Source organism: Mirounga leonina, unplaced genomic scaffold (genome assembly GCF_011800145.1).
Source record: "Mirounga leonina isolate KUSES-001 unplaced genomic scaffold, KU_Mleo_1.0 Mir_54, whole genome shotgun sequence".
Lineage (NCBI taxonomy): Eukaryota > Metazoa > Chordata > Mammalia > Carnivora > Phocidae > Mirounga > Mirounga leonina.
In genome coordinates this window covers 7277498-7299151 of record NW_023270812.1, presented here as the reverse complement: position 1 = coordinate 7299151, position 21654 = coordinate 7277498, and the positions used below count along the sequence as shown (strand labels likewise).

Genomic DNA, 21654 nt, shown 5'->3' with positions numbered 1-21654 from the left:
CTCTGCCTTCCTGAGATGCTTGAGTAGCACAGTGAAAATATATTGTTGTATTCACCTAGAGCTGGAGTTACGACTAACAAAGTTACAAGACAGGGAGTATATTAGGTAAGTGATAATTTGATGGACCACCGCATTGAAGGTGGATATGGAAGGAAGTAAAGAGAGGGGCTAATGGATAAGGAGAAGGTTAAGATGAATGAATAACTGGACTGATGGGTCAGACAGTTTAATGGGAGCAGCCGAGTGAATCAAAGACAGACGTGTCTATTAGTGATGCTGCAATGACAGTGTGTCATCAAGTGAGAGGGTGGCCATCGCAAAGTGGGAACCATTGGGACTATGAGGTTCAATACGCCAGGAAGGCAGGCCATCAAGTGTACATTGGGAGTGTATGGCAGAACCAGGGTAGAGAGGCAAACAGCAACCCAAGTGACAAAAGTCTTCATTTGTCAAGAAAAAAAGGAAGGGGCACTTTTTAAAGCTTTGTCCATCACATTTATGTTATGTATATGGGCTGAAATGTGTGCCCCCAAATGTTGAAGTCCTAAACCCTAGGAACTTGGAACATGACCTTATTTGGAGATAGGGTCATTGCAAGTAGAACTAGCTAGGTTGAGATGAGGCCATGAGGGTGGACACAAGCATGGACACGGAGAAGGCCATGTGAAGATGAAGGTGGAGGTCAGGGCCATGTTTCCACAAGCCAAGGAGCACTGAAGGCCAGCAGCCCACTGGGGGCAGGGGGAGAGGTGTGGAGGGGATCTCCCTCATGGCCTCAGAAGGAACCCATGCTGCCCACACCTGGATCTCAGACCTGAGGCCTCCAGAACTAGGAGACAATGAATTTCTGTTGTTCATCTCACCCAGTTTGTGGGACTTCATTACAGCAACCCTAGAAGACTAATGCATTTGCCTTAATATATCTTCATCCTCATCTGCAAAAGCTGTTTTTGGAAGGCCACCTTGGGTCCAGGTTTCCTGTCTGGTCAGACATCCTCACTGAGTCAAAGGAACAGAAAGGCCTTGAGAAGGTTTTTGTCTTCCGTGTAGACCATCACATGTAGAAGATTCCAGTACTAAGTAGTGTCTATCATTTACTCATTTCTCACTACTACTGTCAAGTTTATATACATCATCTTATAATCTTATATAATCTTTGTAGCCACCATTAAAAATAAGTATTATTGTCCTCATTTTGCAAATTAGAAAACCAGGGCACAGAGAAATTAAGGATTTTCCCCAGCAGCAACCAAATATCAAAGCTGGAATTTAAATTAAGGCCATCTGACTCAAAAGCTCACATTTTGTCCACCTTCTAGTGTTAACTGGAGCCTGACTACACCCAGAGGCAGGGCCCCCCTGCACCCCAGGGGGACGCCCATTCCCCCACTGGAAATGCTGAAGCTGCCCAACAGTTGGTTGCTTCCTCATTCTCTAATTAAAGGTCTTTGACTTTGGGGTCAGTTCTCTCCTGCTCTGTCCCCTTTCCTTCCTGCCTCCACTTGTCCTCTTCCTCTGACAACCGTTGCAGACTCCCTGTGTTCACTCTGTGGGTCCTCCAGATTCTGGCTCCTGCCTAGCCCTCCAGCTGCTTCTCTCTTCATTTGCAACCCAGCTCCTCTCTGTTCCCCATGCACATCCACTCTCTCTAACCCCCTGGCCTTTGCACATGCTGGGCCCTCCACCCTGCCTCATTCTCACCTTCACTGGAGAAATCTCCCCTGCCCTTCTGTGTTTAGATGTCCACCTGAAGGAAGAGCCTTGTCCATTTTTCCCTCTGTCTTCACATTCACTCAACATTCAATTCAAAAAGTGTATGTCTCAGGCTCTGGTTGGGACAGTGGGGGAGACAAAGTTCCTGCCCAGGGAGCCTGAGTTCTGGTGAGGAGAGAGGCACAGTCACTCCAGTGCCTGCCTTACAGCGGGAGACTAACACACACCAGTGGGTATGCATTGAGTTCAGTGAATTCTGCTCTTGGTGTGATATTTGACTCTAGGAAGAAATCTAGATTCTTTTCTAAAGTTGGCTTTCTCATTTTTGAAAAAATATTTCCAGGGAACTACTCATCATGAGAAGTGTTCAAAGGCTACCTCTGACTTTCAGGTATGCATTGAAATAAGCCTCAATCAAATTCATACAGTGTGCAAGCTTTTCCTCTAACTTCCAGACGAAGGTAGCATGCAGATGGGAGCCTCCAGCATTACCAAATTCAGGGCAGGAGCTGGGAGTTTGAATGCCAAGAGGGATAGGTCAGGTCCATGACTAAGTGAAGGATGTCTTCTCGGGAGGGTGGCATATCCGGAGTCAGCCCCACTGAAGGCCAGCAAGCTCATTTCCATAGGGAAACACAGGCCCTGCATTGGCAGACTGACTGATATTTACAGAGAAGCCAGAGTCTGAATTTTTAAATGATATCTCCGGACACTATTTTAGTGCTGACAACGAATCCCTGTACAACAGAGTACAATCCTGGCCCTGAGTTGGCCCACGGACTCTCAGCTGACCTTTGGTGGATTATCATTGCCTCGCCTTTGTTTTGTTTTTTTTTTTTACCTCTGGTCTTTCTCTCCTGCCTTCCAGGGAATGCTCCATGGTGCAGATTGTTGCTTAAGTTAATTTTATCATGAGGCGATCCAGACATCTGAGTCCATTGGAAACGCCCAGAAGAACAGAGAGAAGGGAGCTGACCATCACTGGTGCCCGCAGCGGGCAATGCCAATGGCGAGCTTCCTCAGACCACACACCTGGACTCGGGCCTTCAGCACAGGGAGTGCTTCCCGGGAGAGAAGGGGGAGGGACGGGGAGGGAGGGGGAGGCAGGGAGGAGGCAAAGAAGAGCCACGGCTGTTTGGGGTGCGCTATTCCCCTCTGAGGTGACCACAGCCGAGTAGCAACATGTTAAATGAGGTTGACAATGTGTGAAGTGGAAAATGTCACTAGCAAAGAGAGGCACAGGGAACTTTAGTTTTGATTTAAATTAATGGGAACTCAAGGAGAGAAAATCCTTCCAGCGTTCCAAGAAAAGTCACAAGGTTGCAAGCGTGGACCCGCCTGAGCAGGTGTGATAGACTCACTTCTGCGCACCTCGTGTTTATTTGCAGACGATACTGAACTATTTAGACACATAAATACTTCAATTATAGGGATGTCATCCGGCTACCACACTTTGGGTTCCACTCTAACAAACTCTTTTTTTTTTTTTTTTTGTCCTTTCCATTCTTTCCCGTTGTCCTGGAGGAGGCTAAGACAATCACAGCAATGGATGAGCAGCTGTTGGGACGGCGAGGGATCCAGGCATGAGATTCTTGGAGTTGGTAGTGCAGTGGAAAATCAGCAAACAGTTCTTTGAAATGCCTTACCATGCGAAATATACCTGAAGAGAGGGGAAAGCCCCCAGACTACAATTAAGGAAAGGAGTTGCTTCCCAAGGAAACCAACCACAGCTTCTTAGGAGCAGGTGCATGGCCAGGCACTGGGGAGTCAGGCCCCGGACCTTGGTCACATGAAGGGAAAGCAGCCCGGAAGAAGGAGTCAGTGGCCAGACCTCGTGGTTTTTCCACGGGTCTCCTCTCGTGGAGGCACTGTGCACTCTAAGCAACCTCATGACGGCCCTGAGGGGACACCTGCAAAACGTGGGTGGCTCGTGATCGGGAGAGATCAAGGCTCTAGTTCCCTTCCCATGGTTATTATCCAAAAAACCAGGCTCAAATATTACCCAGCACTGATAACTTGAAGTGAATCCTTGGCAAGGGAGGAGAGCAGGAGAATCCAGACATCAAATAGCTCTCCAGCGAGAAGTCCCGACTGAAGAGAAAGGAGTGGATGTGAGGATGGCAGCGGGTTGGAAGAGTTGCTGCTACTGCAGGAAGGAATGTTCTCTCGACATTTGGGATGCCGAGACAGCTGTTAGGAGGGCTGATTAGCATCGCCTTCAGGATCCAGAGGAGTGAAGAGGCAGTGCAGAGCTGCTTGGAGAATTAGCATCCTTAACTAAGAGACATAAGTGTAATGGGAACAGAGACGATCCTAAGTGGCTCATCCCAGGCTGTTCTGCAATAATGTGAGTGTTAAATATACACCGAGGGAGCAGAGGGCAGACAGAGGCAAAAGCATAAAAGAAACTAGGGTGTTATTAGAAATAGATGTTTGCGGGGCGTTTACATGCAGCCAACCCTCAGGTTTGTTTTGAATCAGACAAATGAGAACATCTTTTAAAGGTAATATATTTAAGCTCATTGCAACACAATTCCAATTCTGGGAACGGTGCCTCTGTGCATACGTGGTGGTGATCACAACCCCTCCTCTCGCCAGGGGAAGTCTGCGATAGGGAACACCGTTCCTCTCCGATAAGGCTGCCTCCTCCGGGGTGCCAACTATCTCTGAATTTCAAAGCTAATATGAATTGCCTTTTGCATGTGGAGTGTTCACTTTCCCAACCAGATAGCAAGGTTTTAAGATGGAGAAAAATCCTGCATCCCCTGATGTGCTGTCACCTCCTTGCTAATGAAACCACTCCAGAACTTGCCAGTGGATTGCTCTCTGAGCAATAGCAACGCAACCACCCCAATCCCTTTTCAGTCCTGGTCAGGAAGCAAAAACCATTTCGATGTTTGTGAGTTATCAGGAGGACAAGCATTTCTATTCAGTGACAAAAACACACAGGTACCTGTTTTTGAAAGGGAAAGAGTATTTTGAGAACCGGACATTAATGACACTTGTCATGTGAGCCAGGCTTCCCAAGGCCACTCCCGGCAGGTTCTGCAAGAGAACCTTCTACTGGGAGAAGCCATCAGTATGCATTTTGTCTTTCTCTCGCCCTCCCTTGCAATTGCAAGACTTCCATCCTCCACCCCAAATCCTCCCGAGTCCTTGGTGGGGACAGATTCATAAACAAGCTCTGTCAGTGCCATGAGACATCACCATCTGCCCCGTCCCCCTTCCCGGCCTTCTTTAGGGTGTTCTGGTGCAGCAACATCCCTTGGCCCTCTCTCCACCTGCACCACCGGTAACTCTAAGAATGTCTGCCCCGCTTCCCTCGAGAGGCTGCACAAACTCAGGCCAAGGGCTTTGCTTCTTGCTGAGTCCAGCAGCTGGCCAGGCTCTCAGCGCTGTCCCTGCCTCCAGCCACACACAGCGTGAGAGCCACGGCAGGAGGTGCCGCCGACGGGGACAGGCTGCCAGCCGTGCAGGTGGCGCTGGGGCTGGGAACCAGCTTGGACAAGGCCTCTCTCCCGTTTGGTGCTTTGGCCCTTTGGATGAGTCCATGCAAAGCCACCAGGTTGCTCAGAGATTTCAAGAGGTGGTTCTTTGCTTTCTCAGTCTTGTCGAGGCCTCCCCTCCACATGTGCCGTGGGAGGGTGAGTGGAGAAGGCAGGCATAGGAAAAGACAGGTAACAAGCCTCCATTCAGAATTCCCTTCCTCTTCCCTCCATTAGCCGTTGTCCTGGCTTTTCTCCCATTTCTCACTTTTTTGCCTTAGGATGAGTTTGTTTCCAGGGTGTTCTGCAGGTCTTCATGCACAGAGAGCCCCAGGGGACACCCTTGACCCTCCAGCTGGGTCTGGAACTTTGAGTAAATAGTACTTGGGTTCAAAAGGAAGCTTCCTGTCCCCACAGCATCCCTGAGACCCACAACAGTTCCTGAGGCACATTGCACAGCCCCTGTCTTCCTCGGTTCTCACGGGTCCGGGGAAACCTGTGGTGCCATTCATTCCACTTGGACAAATGAGTAAACCGAGAACGAGAGAAGTTAAGCAGCCTGCCCAAGCTTGCACAGCTTTAAGGGATGAGATGAACACTTAAGTCCGGGTCTGGTTCCAGATCAGATGCTCTTTATATCTCAAAGTTTAACTGAATTACGATCTCTGATGGAGAGGCAAAGTCAGTGTAAACATTTCCAGAACGAGGATCAGAGAAATCATCCAGTTTGGTTTTCACGCCTCTTCCCTTCCAATGGCAGTATGAGCATGGTTGTGACAGATTCTCCAGGGCCAAAATGAATTCATAAGATGCAGAGGTTTGTAACTCCAGCAGCCCCCTCGAGCTGGCACCGTGGATGGCCCCGTGGTGCTCGGCCAACGAGGCCACTCCCCTCCCCACCTTTCCCTACTTACCTCTCACAGCTCAGCACCCCCAGGCATGCGAGGATTTCCATGTCAAGGTAGCATCTGGCCAGCCTGGGTTTGGTCTCTGGGAGCTAGCCTAAGGGATGCTTGTGGAGGACTTTGCTGTGTCCATATTTTCATTTCAAAGCTCCCTGAATATACAGAATGGGATGGACAGTTCTTCACACCTTTTTTTTAAGATTTTATTTTTTTATTTGACAGAGAGAGAGAGAGTGCAAGTGCGAGTGGGGGGAAGAGCAGAGGGAGAGGGACAAGCAGACTCTGTGCTGAGCACGGAGCCCGACGTGAGGCTCGATCTCATGACGCTGAGATCATGACCTGAGTCAAAATCAAGAGTCAGACGCTCCGCCAGCTGAGCCCCCCAGGCGCCCGTCTTCACACCTTTAAAACAACCACCGTCATATAGTAGCGTTAAATCCCTGAACTCCGAAAGTGAAAACTTCATACTTTGTTTCTTCAGAGGTATTAAGATCAAGGGTTAAGGATATGCACTACTTTTGTTTTTGCTTTCTTAAGTATGCCCGGGAATCACAAGACTCACTCATTTCACTTGGAAATTTTTCAAGCTTCTTAGAAGACTGTTTCTAATTGCAAACCCACTCTATGAAGACGGCAGTTTCCCATTATCCATCCCATGCGATAAGGCAGCCCTTGTTGCTGCTTCTGCATGTGACACCAACCTTCTGGGGCAGGGGGAGGGGGGCACCTGAGAGAAGGCGCAAGTCCAGGGAACAGAACTGCAGCTCAGGGTTCTGGAGGCTCTCTGGCAGGTGACAACCTAGAAAAACTCTTAACACTGAACACCAAGCTGGATAACATTCAGCTTACTAACTTCCAATTTATTACCCAACGCTAACTAAATGTGGACGCGAAGGAAACAACTTCCAAAATGCAATATGCATATACTATAGGACTCATGCAGACTTTTAGAACATGAAGAGATTTAGTCTTGCAGACGGCCTCATCTGTACCCCATTTACAGAGCATCTCAGATGACCCACAGAAAGCACAGGAGCAAGCTCCCAGCCCCCAGCTAATTCCAGTGTGGGATTCCCCACAGTGCCAGGCAGGCTGTCCCCAGGGGAGCGAGCCCACAACCTCAGGGCATGAGACGTAGAAAAGGAAGCAAAATAAAAATAAATCCAAATTAAATGGACCATAATAGCAATTATCATCTATTAAACACCCTCCATGTGCCAGACACTGGGTTTGGGGATTTATATACATTAAAAAATGAAATCTTCACACTAAACTTATTTCTTTTATCTACATCTTACAAATGAGAACACCAAGGCTAAACGGGTTATATTAAGTGGCTCACAGTCATCGGAGTTCAGGTGACAAAGCCTAAATGCCAGTCAGGTTCTTTGGGATACACATCACTTAGCCTTCCTGGAGGTGGAAGCCCAAACCCAGACAAGGGATACGATGTGCTGTCCAAGATTTCTTTCCTTTCATCCTTCTAGGCGCATATGCGATGTAATCAGAAAAGACAACATTCTTGCCTAATGAGAGCTTGCTGGAAGGAAAACGAGGGGCAGACAGAGCCGAGCCACGAGTCTCCCTGTGGCTGAGGACAGTGTGCATGGCTCTGCATGCAGGTCACCACGTGAGCCATGAGCCGTCATGACTGGTCCACCTGACGGTGCCTCAAGCAATGGGCAGTGCTCACCCCCGGGGCAGCCTGGCACCCCTGTCACTTACAATGACAAAGTTGTCCCCTCAGCAGGCCTTTTTAGGGGAGCACTGTTAACCTTCTATTCTTGACAGCTGAGTGGCAGGGGTGTGAGCATCATTCTACGACCCCAGAGCAGGAATAACAGACACCAGAAACTCAGCTGTGGTCCTTGAGTCCTAGGATCATTCATGAAAGCATCTGGGAGGGGGGAACAGTCACAACTCATTCGCTGTCATTCTCTGTCATTCTGTTCCTGCAACTCTGTTTTGAATATAATCCACCAACCCCCCCAGAAGGGAACCTGTCGCAGAAGATCTGATGAGCAGACAAGGTTTCTGGCATCCGAGTGGACTGGAGACTCTTATCTGGGACCCAGAAACAGAGCCTCGTGGCAAGCAGCCCATGGGACGTGGGAGGGGAGATGATCCGTCAAAATTGCCAGTGAACGCCATGCAGCGCCACGGCCCACCCCAGCTCCGGGGTGCGTGTGCACGGCCTACAGCCTGGGCAGGCTAACTCTTCCAGGCTCTGCTCTTCACAGCGTGCCTGCAGGTAGGCATGTCAAGTACCCTCCGGGTGAGGGCAAGGACATGGGAAGCTCCATGGGGGACCTCTCCAACCCTCTCCAACCCAGACTTCCCTTAACGGGGTTCATAGTCTGGGCTCTGACTAGCGCAGTCTTTGCATTTGCTTATACTTTGTCAGAACTGCTAAGAGAGAGAAGGATGAGTGGTAGGAGTCAAGCAATAAATTCCACCTGAATATTATATATATATATATATATATCCTTATTTTAAAAATTATTGAATATATATTCAAGAATTTTTCAAGAATATATATACACACATATATATATTCAAGAATTTTTAAAACCAGGATTTTGACTAAATAATGTTTAAATATGTCCTTTGTGTACCAGGCCAGTAACGTTTCTGAAGAAACAAATCTGGAAAGCATCTTTTTGTGGGCCCAGCAGGTTTCCGGAACATCTGAGTCCTGCTGACAAATAGCCTTTTAGCAAATTAAGTGTAAATTAATCAGAAGCTTATGGATCATGTTTTAGCTGAAACAAAGGATCCAAAATTTATAAGAAAAGGTGCTTGGCAAACTCATTATAGTTTGTTGAACCCAAGCATTTGAAAAATAGTTGGATTAATTTTGCCAACTCAAAACCCTGCCAATTTTCTACTGTCCCTAAGTATTTACTAGCATTTTTCCAGATTGAATTTCCTATCCATATTTCTAAATGTTCTTGGCCACTCTGCTGATAATTATGTGGAGTACATTATATGCACTGGGATAATACACCTCATTCTCTGAAAATTAATCCAAGGTCATACTAACTTTGGACAGTTTCACAGTTTACAAAATTCTTTGAAGAATATCACACTATTTACATCTCTCAGCATTGCCCTGTGAGACAAACATATTCTTTCCCTTCCATGGATAAAGAAACCAAGGCTCACAGAGGTTTAATGACTTCATCAAAGCTACGGAGTCAGAAAAATGCAGAATGAGGACTAAAATCCAGGGCTCCTGACCCCAAATCTATACCATGGGTATAAAGAGTGTGCTAGGTTCTTCACCTGCTCTACACTCGCTAGAAGAGTAGCTGCGGCATAAGGAACAGGAGAGGCCTCACCGAGGGTCAGGATAGACACCTCAGTCTTCAGACTTTTGAGGTAACTTGACTACTGTATGTCCTTCTCTGTCCCTGATACTGTTTATATCCTCACCCTTTCAAAAATATGTCCTCCCTTCCAGGGTTCTTAATATACAAATAGGATGACTCATCCTTCTGAAGCTAACATAAATAGAAAGGTTTCCAGCATAAGAACATGCATGTGAAGAAAGCCAACCAAAATGCCAGCTACAAATTGAGCAAATAGTGTTGTCAACAAAGATATGTTCTACTTTTAATCAGGAGATCCACTGAATTGTGCAATTCCGTACACTGAGTAAATGAGAAAGTGATTAGTCTGTCTTTTGCAACACCTCCCAATTTAGTATTCAGGCACTTAATTAATGTTCTGTTTACACCCCACTTCCACATCATTAATAAAGATGTTTAATAGAACTGAATTTAACACCAATCTGTATGCATAACACCCAGCAGAGTTTCTTCCCTTCGAGGTGGCCCTGCCCTTCCCTGGCAACAGGCACACAATACAAGGACCCAAGATAGCATCCAGGGATGTAAGTGTCACCATTTATTTAAAACCTCAAGAATAGCCTATTCTGTGTCCTTACACTAAAAATGCAACATGCTGAGGACTTCTGGGGCACTGGCAATCCTGGTCTGATGCTAGGAGTAGTCTTGCAAAAAGGACCATGGAGTCTCCTGGAAGTGACACCGTATTAGACCCTTCCTCGGAGGGAAGGGGCAGTTTGGAGTATAACCCAGGAGCTCTGGGCCCAATCTTGCCCCATCCCCTGAACTCCTGTACAAGTCTTAGGTCAAGGGAAGACATGACCAGGCTTCTGGTTCAAGATGGCAACATAGAAATTTCCTAAATTCACCTCCTCCCATGGACAAACCAAATCTTCAGCTATATATGAAACATTTTTCTCTGAAAAACCCTAAAAACTGTAGAGCAACCCCTTCACATTGGGCACACAAGAGGGAAACTACATCAAAATGAGCAGAAAAGGCTGAGATGCAACTTCACCATAAAACCCATCGATGGTGCAGTGACCCATGATGAAGAAGGAACACAAAACCTGAAGTTTCTCCCTGAGGGATGATTCGTACCCTACATCAGGCACCCCAGCTTTTCATACTGGCACCTGAAAGACAAACCCCCCAAACATCTGGCTTTGAAGACCAATGGGGCTTCTCCCCGCAGGACCCACGGAGCCGTGGCAAGCTGAGGGATGGCTCTTAAAGTGCTTGTATGCAAACTCATTTGCCACGGGGCTCAGCACAAAAGCAGTCTTTTGAAAAGTGCTCAGACTTTATTTGAAGGAGACTCATTTCCTAACTTTAAAGTATTGGTCTGAGGAGCAGGGGCTTGCTGGGACACTGTCCAGGGACAGAGACTGGTGGGCACCATCTTCCTTCCTGCTCTCCCTCTGTTGCTAGAGCCAGCAGGCACCATTGCCATCCATGTGTGTGTGAGTGTGTGTGTTTCCTTTTCTTCTTTTGTGTCTTTTTTTTCCTGTTTTTCTTTTTTATTTTCCTTTTTGTTGTTTTTTCTTTTATTGGCAGGTACCATCTTATACTCCCCCTTTGCTTTACTCCAGCCAATGGGTGTCATCTTCACACTTTTCTTCTGCCACATGCCAGGGCTTCAGTATCTCCCAGAGAGGAGCTTCCTCACACATCTGATGCCCCAGTTTTTACATCTGGTGACACACTTTTTGAAGCTTCAACCCAGGGGACACCCCTTGATCACCAAGATATGGAGGCCTGGGGGTTTGCATTCCTGGGTCCACGGAACTGTAACAATCAGAGAGACAGTTATTGGCAGATTACCTCTCCTAGGGCACTGTTTAGATAGCAGATTGAAACATATCCCTCGTCTTTCTGAGAAAGAGGTATATTTGCTTGACTAGGGGCTTTGACCTGAGGGACAGGCTTCTGGTTTGCCTCACTTAGAAGGGCCTGTAGAAGTGTTCTCAGGGAATGGGGAACAGTGGATGCAATCTTTGTTCTCTCCCTCTGCCTTGCTCTAGCTCATTGGTATCTTAAAGAAAAGAGTTTATACATTTCTCTGGTGCTGATATTTGTCAGTGCTGTCGGGGGACACTTCTAGATCATCTGGCTCTGGTGGCCAGCAGGGCTTATATTTGCAATCCCAGATAACTATATATATTTGCATTCTCTAAAAGCTACTGCCAGAGGGTCTGGCTTCCAATCAGCCTGAATCTAGGTGCTAAATGAGATCCCCTCCCCTTTGGGGACAGTGACTGGTCTTGGCATACCCTCAACTACTGGGAGCTATTAAAAATAAAATAGGCTGCTTGGACAATGACCAAGATTTGAGAGACAACCACCAACAGCTAGGGCAGGGTTGAATGATAAGGTTCTTTTCCTACACAATGCCAACACTTAAAGATTAGGAGAGATGGCAATGTCATCTTAGGCATAGAAACTAACAGAGTCAAGCAAAATGAAGAAACAGAGGAATATGCTCCAAACAAAAGAACAAGATAAGATCCCAGAAAATAAGTATTAGTGAAATAGAGATAAGTAATTTACCTGATAAAGAGTTCAAAGTAATGATCATGAAGATACTCAGCAAACTCAAGAGAAGAGTGGATAAACACAGTGAGAATTTTAACAGAGAGATGGAAAATATAAGAAATTTCCAAGCAGCTTTCCAAGCTGCTCAGGGAAGGGTCCATACGGCGTTGTTTTGCAAAGGGAAACTTTCACAAAGTCCAGAGTCCTTGATGTCCTGCAAATGAAGGAGGAGGATGTCCTCAAATTCCTTGCAGCAGGAACCCACTTAGGTGGCACCAACCTTGACTTTCAAATGGAACAGTACATCTACAAAAGAAAAAGTGATGGTATCTACATCGTAAATCTGAAGAGAACCTGGGAAGACCTTCTGCTGGCAGCTCAGGTCTTCGTTGCCATTGAAAACCCAGCTGATGTCAGTGTCATATTGTCCAGGAATACTGGCCAGCGAGCTGTGCTGAAATTTGCTGCTGCTACCGGAGCCACTCCTATTGCCAGCCGCTTCACTCCTGGAACCTTCACTTACCAGGTCCAGGCAGCCTTCTGGGAGCCGAGACTTCTGGTGGTTACTGATCCCAGGGCTGACCACCAGCCTCTTACAGGGGCGTCCTATGTTAACCTGCCTACCATTTCTCTGTGTAACACAGACTCTCCTCTGTGCTATGTGGACATTGCCATCCCTTGCCACAACAAGGGAGCTCACTCAGTGGGTCTGATGTGGTGGATGCTGGCCAGGGAAGTCTGTGCATGCGTGGCACTATTTCCCATGAACACCCATGGGAGGTCATGACTGATCTCTACTTCTACAGAGATCCTGAAGAGATTGAAAAGGAAGAGCAGGACGCTGCTGAAAAGGCTGTGACCAAGGAGGAACTTCAGGGTGAATGGACGGCTCCAGCTCCTGAGTTCACTGCTACTCAGCCTGAAGTCGCACACTGGTCTGAAGGCCTGCAGGTGCCCTCAGTACATATTCAGCAACTCCCTACTGAAGACTGGAGCGCCCAGCCGGCCACTGAAGACTGGTCTGCAGCTCCCAGTGCTCAGGCCACTGAATGGGTAGGAACAACGACTGAGTGGTCTTAAGCTGCTCTTCCACAAAGGCAAACAAAATGGAAATAGAAATGGAAAAGGTTGATGGAAAATAAACAGTTTGTAAAAGTCAAAAACAAAAAAAAGAAATTTCCAAGCAAACTGAACAATACAATACAATAATACAGTAATCGAACTAAAAATAAACTAAAGGGGTTCAAGAGCAGACAGGATGAAGAAAAAAAAAGGGGATCAGTGACATCACCCCATCAGAAGAGCAAAAAGCAAAAAGAATGAATAAAAGTTAAGATAACTTAGGGGATTTAATGGGATAATCTCAAGCACAATAAAAGTCACATTATAGAAGTCCCAAAAGGAAAAGAGAGAGAGAAAGAGACAGAAATTGTTTGAAGAAATGTTGGCTGAAATTTCCCTAACCAGGGGAAAGAAATAGACATCCAGATCCAGGAATTCTGGAGAGTTCCAAAAAAGGTGAACCCAAAGAGAAATACACCAAGTTACATTATACTTCAATGTCAAAAGTTAAAGACAAAGAGAGAATCTTACAAGAAGCAAGAGAAAAACAATTTGTTATGTACAAGGAAACCATCATAAGACTGTTAGCAGACTTTTAGCAGAAACTTTGCAGGCCAGAAGAAAGTGACACTGTATATTCAAAGTGCTGAAAGAAAAAATTTCCAACCAAGGGTACTTTATCCAGCAAAGTTATCATTCAGAATTGAGGAAAAGATAAGAGTTTCCCAGAAAAACAAAAGCTAAAGGAGTTATCACCAATAAACTGTTCTTAAAGGGACTTCTTTAAGCCAAAAAGAAAGGATACTAAATAGAAATAAGAAAAATGTATGAAAGAATAAATCTAACTGGAAAGGTAAATTTACAGTAAAGGTAGTAGATTAATCACTCATAAAGCTAGTATGAAGGTTAAAAGATGAAGTAGTAAAAATAATTGTAACTATAGTAATTAAGGGATACACAAGATAAAAAGATATAAAATATGACAACAAAAACAAAAGACATGGAAGGAGTAATAAGGTTGAGTTTTACAATGGGAATATAAAATGGGGTAATGGATGGGGAAGAGCTTTAGAAAGCATTAGAAACTTAAGTTTTTATCATCTTCAAGTAGATTGTTATAAATATAAATTTTTATATGCAAGCCTCATTTCAAACATCAAGCAAAAACCTATAATAGATACACAAAAGATAATGAGAAAGGACTCTAAGCATACCACTAAAGAAAGTCATCAAACCACACACAAAGAGAGCAAAAGGAAATAAAGGAACAGAGGAACTACAGGACAGCCAGAAAACAATTCACGAAATGGCAATAAGTACATACCTATCAATAATTACTCTAAATGTAAGTGTACTAATTCCCCAATTAAAAGACATACCAGTGGCTGCATGAATGTAAAAAAAAAAAAACAAGACCCATCTATACGCTAACTACAAGAGACTCACTTCAGATATAGGAATATAGTGAGGCCGAAAGGGAAGGGAAGGGGAAAAATTTCCATGCAAATTAAAACCAAAAGAAAGCTGGGGTAGACATATCAGACAAAAAAAGAAGTTAAACAAAGACCGTAATAAGAGACAAAGCAGTGCATTACATAATGATAACAGGGTCAATCCAACAATGGGACATAACATTTGTAAATATTTATGCACCCAACATAAGAGCACCTAAATATACAAAGCAAATATTAACAGATCTAAAGGGAGAAATAGACAGCAATACAATAATAGTAGGAGATTTTAATACCCCACTTACATCACTGCATAGATCATCCATACAGAAAAATCAATAAGGAAACATCAGTCTTAAACAACATGTTACACCAGATGGACTTCATAGATATATACAGAACATTCTATCCAAAAGCAGCAGAACACATTCTTCTCAAGTACACATGGAACTTTCTCCAGGATACATCATATGTCAAGCTACAAAACAAGTCTTAAAAATTTTAAGGAAATTGAAATCATATCAAGCATCTTTTCCAACCACAGTGGTATGAAACTAGAAATCAATCACAAGAAGAAAACTAGAAAGGTCCCAAATATGTGAACATTAAACACCATGCTACTGAACAACCAATGAGTCAATGAAGAAATCAAAAGTAAAATTAGAAAAACACCTTGAGGCAAACTGAAAATGGAAACACAACATACCAACATTATGAAATGCACCAAAAGCAGTCCTGAGAGGAAGTTCATAGTGACAAATGCCTACCTAGAGAAATAAAAAAAAAATTTTTCAAATAAACCAAACTTTACACCCCCAAGGAACTAGGAAAAGAACAAATGAAGCTCAGTTAGTAAAAGGAAGGAAATAACAAAGATCAGAGCAGAAATACATGATTGAGGGACTAAAAAGACAATAGAAAAGATCAACGAAATCAAGAGCTGGTTTAGAAAATAGGAACAATATTAACCTTTAGCTTGACTCACCAAGAAAAAAGAGAGAGGACTCAAATAAAACAGAAATGAAAGAGAAGATGCAGCAACTGATGCCACAGAAATACAAAGGATCACAAAAGGCTACTACGAAAAATTAATTATATGCCAATAAATTGGACAGGCTAGAAAAAATGGATAAATTCCTAGAAACATACAACCTTCCAAGACTGAATCATGAAGAAATAGAAAATTAGAATAGACCAATTACTAGTAAGGACATTAAATCAGTCATTTTAAAACTCCCTACAAACAAAAGTTCAGGACCAGACAGCTTGACTGGTGAATTCTACTCAACATTAAAAGAATTAATACCAATCCTTCTCAAGCTCTTCCAAAAAATAGAAGAAGAAGGAAACACTTTCAAACTCATTTTACGAAGCCAGCATTACCCTGACACCAAAACCAGACAAGGACACTGCAAGGAAAGAGAACTACAGGACAATATCCTTGATGAACATAGATGTAAAAATCCTCAACAAAGTATTAGCAAACTGAATTCAACAATATATTAAAAGGATAATACACCGTAATCGAGTAGGGTTTATTCCAGGGATGCAAGGATGGTTCAACATCTGCAAATCAGTCAATGCAATCCACCACATTAACAAAATGAAGGATAAAAATCATATGAACATCTTAATGACTGTCTGTGCTGAGATGAAGAAAAAGCATTTGGCAAAATTCAACATCTATTTATGATTAAAAAAAAAAAATTGTCACATAGAAGACTCCTTGCATTCGAAGTGCTCACTGCTCTGGTGGCCCAGCCAGCATCTGGTGCTGTGGGGCAAGAGATGGCCCTGGAAAATATAAGGGCATGGAGAGATAGCACTTTCCACAGGAACTCATGTTTCTCTTTTTCATCCTCATACCCATGTTTCAGGTAAGGACACTGTAATTCAATAAAAGTAAAACAACTTATCCAAGGTCCCAATTTTTGACTCCTTTACCTCATGCATGAAATCAGACATAATACCATAAACTATAGGTGTTTAAGATATATGGATAGTATGACCCTCTTACTGCTGCCCTAGAGATAAGGTGAGTAAATAGTGAATTAATGAGAAGCTCACAGACAAAGCATTTGCTTTCACACAAGTCACTGAACAGATAATTACAGAACATCAGCTATGGGACAGGTATTAGGCTGAGAACTGGGGATTGAAAAGAGGACCAAACCTGCCATCAAAGAGTTTACAGAGTGTGACTGGGGAAAGAGAAGTAAGACCAGCAACTGTGCTGCAGGTCTCCATACTGCTCACGTGATTCCTCAGAACGGACATGGGTCCCCTCACTTGTGGGAACTAGGAAGTCCTGTAACTTGCATCCAGAGAGTCTAGACTGTGGAAAATTTGGCCTGAAAGGCAAGTTATGATTCTTGGAAGAGACCTAAACAGAATCCTTCAGAAGTCTAAGATTTTACTGCTTACAAGCAAGATTATCTATCTCCCCTACTTCTAAGGTTAAAATCAAAATTCTTTTGCCTGTTACCACTGACATTTTAAGAAAATTAAATTTTCTTAAAAGGCCGGGCGCCTGGGTGGCTCAGTTGGTTAAGCGACTGCCTTCGGCTCAGGTCATGATCCTGGAGTCCCGGGATCGAGTCCTGCATCGGGCTCCCTGCTCGGCAGGGAGTCTGCTTCTCCCTCTGACCCTCGTCCCTCTCCTGCTCTCTGTCTCTCATTCTCTCTCTCTCAAATAAATAAATAAAATCTTAAAAAAAAAAAATTAAATTTTCTTAAAAGGCCAAAATGCAGAGAAGTGAGGGACTGGAGCGTACAAGGAAGGAAGATGGACAAGACCCTTGATTCATGTTTTGGGATCATAAAATGCAAACTGAAATCAATGCAGAACTGCAGGTGCCCTCAAATGTCACCACTGGGGAACTCGATGGGATTAGAAGCAGCCTCTCTTCAAAGACAAGGCCTCCAGCTGTTCATGCAGGGACTTCACAAAGCATCATGGGAGCTAGTGTGGCCCACGCCACGCGGTGTGCCCTGGACTCATTCCAGGTCACGTCCCAGTCCCGCCCTTTCTTGGTCCACATCAAACCCCAGCTCCTGAGGGCTGAGATTTTCTGTCTGTAAAGCCTTGCCTTGGTGTAGTAAATACGTGCTGAGGACAGCCTTGCTTTTCAAGCACTTACTCTCACCTACTTTCCTTCATCCATATCTCCCAAAAATAATCCTTGGGCCCCCAGCCCCAGGATCTGCCTTTGGCCCTTCCTGGCAGACCTGTTCTGCAGAGATGGACGTACCTCTTCTGAGCGGCCCTGACTCTCTTCCACCCTGAGAAATCACTCCAATTTCTGAGCCCAAAGCCCTCCAAACATCTTCCTTTCTCGCCTCACCTGGTATGGGCCTGGTCCACAGCCCTTGGGAACGTAGAGAGTGTGATCCTTGCACCTCTAGGCATCCCTGTCCTCCCCTCTCCCCACTGAATCAGCTCTGACGTGAGCATCTTGCAAGTGCCTATGTTCACACCCATGAGGCTATCAGCCCACCTGCCAGGAACCCATGGTCGCCCAGCCAACACTGCTGTGAAGGGGGGGTTCTGCCCACTGCTCAGGGGCTGAAGTGCTGTGTTCTTCAGTCACATATCTAGCTCAGACTCACAGGCGGCTCCCGGACAGATCATGCCTGAGGAAACCCATGGAAATACAGATAAATCAATCACAGTGATGACCCACAGCATCCATCTACTCCTGCCTCAAGCAGCCCCTGTCTCTGTGTCACTGCCCCAGCCCTGAACAAATGACAGAACACACAAAGCAGCACACAGACCTGTGCACCCGTGTGCAGACCAGAAGGCCCTCCCTGGAGACACCCCCTCGTGCCTCACGATCCATCAGCCCTGCTGACAGCCACCAAGCCAGACGGCTCTGAAATTTAGTAATGAGGGCAATTCACTAAAACCCTCTCTCAGAATAGTCTTCAGACCTCCTCTCAGTTAAAAGAAGCCTAGGACATGAAAGAAGAAAAAAATGAAGATTTCCAGTCTAGGCTATTTTCAAGCCTCGGTGTTTTTAGTAAATATTTACTTCCTCCCAATTTCCGTAGGGGTAGAAATCAATACAACTAGCTTCTGCAGAAGACTCCTTACTCCAACCGTGGGGAGTCTAGTTTCCTTTCAGAAAATCCGTGCTCATGCCGGGGTTTGCCCTGACAGAGACCCGGTGACCACACGGACTTGTTTTAAAGGGAAACATGCAGAGAAAGGAAAGAACAAGGGAGAAAAATATGCCAGGTCCCTAACTAGTGTTTCTAAGTTTTAGGATACAAACTAAAATTTATGCTAGTCCTCTTAGCAAAGGCTTCCCCACTGGAAGTTCGAAAACACAAGAAACTTTCTCTTGGATGTTCTGAACTCAGAAAAACATGACCGTCACCAGACCCCCATTGAGACTTTTGAATCCTGAAAGACCTCACTCCTCCACGTGGGGTCTTCCCAGCAGGCCTGGCAGTACAGGATTTAGTCTGCATGTCCCGCTTGATCAGAGATCTCTCTTTCGGACGAGCGGGCCAGAGGTTCAGCACCAAGGGTAACCGCTCTACGAAACCTCAGTCAGCCTGGGAAATTAGTGAGCTGTGAGTCCTCCATACTAACGGAAGAAAACGCAGACCAAAGCAGCCTCCTGATTGTTGACTGAAGCTAATGGGAATTGACAAATTGCTTCCTGTCCCACTGGGCAAGACATCTACCAAATTTTAAATTTCAATTGTATGAGAAATTACTTCTGCAATTCAGCCAGCAAGAGCACATCTAACTGTGTTTTTTTAATCTTATCAGAGTGTGACAAAAATCAAAAAATTCATAGCTTTGTGGCAGCCACATATGAATGCACAAGTTTAGAGAATTTTAATGTATGAATGCAACCCGCATATTTGCTGGGCTCATCCAAGAGTATAGGATTCTCAGATTGCTGCAAGGTAGCTTATAAAATCCCATTAATTTCCTGCCTAAAGGAACATTGAGCAAGATTCCTCTCCAGACGACACAGGCCCATTTCTCCAGAGCACTCAGGTGGGCCCCTCCCTTCGGGTTCTCATCTTTCAAAGTTGTTCTGAGGCTCAGTGTCTAGGAGGGGTGTCCTTCCAGGTCAAAGCCCAGAATGGAGGCTTTCCATCAATAGCTTTGCAGAAAATATGCACCCCTGCCCTCTCTGGGAGTCCCTGCCATTCCGTTAGGACTCAACGTTGTGTAGAAGCCTAAGGTGAGACAGAATCTGCTTCACCAGCTTCCAGATCCTCACACCTTTTCCCTAAAAGCTATCACCAGACACACTCTTCCAGCAGCACAGGCTGAGTGCATGAGTGTGTCTTGTGTTTCTAGGGATTGACAGACGAGTTAGGAGGTAAAGAACAAAGCAAAATAATGACGGGCAACATTCATCGAGTACTTATGTATGTCAGGCACTGCGCCATGCTCTTTGCCTGAATTAATTCACTAACCATCCCCACAACCCTTTGGGGTAGAGAGTGTCGCCAATCCCATTTTACAGATTAGGAAGCTGAGGCAAGAGAGGGCTGGGAGGTACCTGAGGTCAATAGCTGTGAGAAGCAGAGCTGGGCTAGGAGCCCATTCTCCCAACCTGCACACCTGCTCCAGACAGCAGGGTCACCTGAATGTGCTTCTCGTCCAGTGTGTTTGGGTCTCTCTTTCCCTTTTGGTGCATTTTAGGCACTTTCTAATTCATATCTGGGGTCAGGAGCCGCTTCTGATAGATGGTCACACCCAGGCCCCCGAGAAGGAGGACAGCAACCTGAAAGTCCTCCTTAGGCCCGAAGAGAACTGTGTACGGAATCTGACTCTCATGCCCTCCCCCCACCCCCCATCCCCCACCCCCCGGCGCTGGCACTGAGACTCAGGTGACTCTTTTTCAAGATTTATTTATTTATTAGAGCGGGGAGGGGCAGAGGGTGAGCGAGAGAGAGACTCTCAAGCAGACTCCCCACCTAGTACAGAGCCTGATGTGGGCCTCGATCTCACAACCCTGAGATCATGACCTGAGCCAAAACCAAGAGTCGGACGATTAACTAACTGCACCGCCCAGGCGTCCCTGGAGTGTCTCTTTACTGTGGCACAGCCTTGCCTATGATGTGGGGCAGGGACTCGCTCTACTGAAGGCTGGGGAAGGCAGGGAGACATCCTGCAAACCCACTTAGCACGTGGATATCTCAGGAGCTGCCCCACTGCCCAGGCTGGACTGTAGTCCACGCGGACACCAGACATCTCCAAGTGTCTGCAGGTCTCCCAACCTGAGACTCTGCTCAGAAATCTTCATGCAAATGAGATCTTTCATGTTGTCTCTGAGTTGGTAAGAAATCAAGTAGAAGATTATTTTTCTTCCATGGTTCAGAGCTTGAAAATTAAACAAATTCGGAAGCTGATAAACTCAAATAACAAGAAGAAAATGTTCAAGAAGAGGAAGTCAGACTGAAAATGTTAAAGGATGTTACAGTTGATAGAATTATAAAGTTTTCAAATTCAGAAGGGACCATAGAGAATATTAATCTGGCTACCTCGTTTTATAGGTCAGGACACCAAGATCTGACGTATAAAATAGATCTTCTCGGTGGAAGCAGCAAAGCCGATGTCTGACGCAGGACTTCTCCTGCAAGCTCAAGGCAACTTCCACTCAACCACATGCCTCTCAAAAGAGATGTAGCCTTTGAGAACAGGGTTCATATTTTCTGAGGTATAGCTGTTTTCTTTAAGGAATAACTTATTTATTAACATCTCTATGTTGAATATTTATTAAGCAATTGTGATGTGCCCAGCAGCCCAAGGCATCATGAAGATGACATTAATTATGAGAAGTATAAAAATGTTATATATGGGGGGCGGAGCAAGATGGCGGAGGAGTAGGAGACCTGGATTTCGTCTCCTCTCAGGAATTCAGCTGGATAGGGATCAAACCATTCTGAACACCTACAAACCCAACAGGAGATCGAAGAAAGGAATAGCAACAACTCTCTGAACAGAAAAGCAACCACTTTCTGGAAGGTAGGACGTGCGGAGAAGTGAATCCGCGGAGATATTCGGGAGGATAGACGGCGGGGGAGGGGCCTCCGTCAGCCGCTTCTGGCAAGTGATAGAACCACGGAGCACAAAATCGGAACTTTTAAAAGTCTGCTCCGCCGAGGGACGTCACTCTGG

At 45.3% G+C, this 21654-nt stretch overlaps 1 pseudogene; it reads left to right on the top strand.

Moving 5' to 3' along the window:
- LOC118001803 overlaps positions 1-13083 on the top strand; it is a 32838-nt pseudogene extending 19755 nt beyond the window's left edge.
- Positions 13084-21654: the final 8571 nt, after the last annotated feature.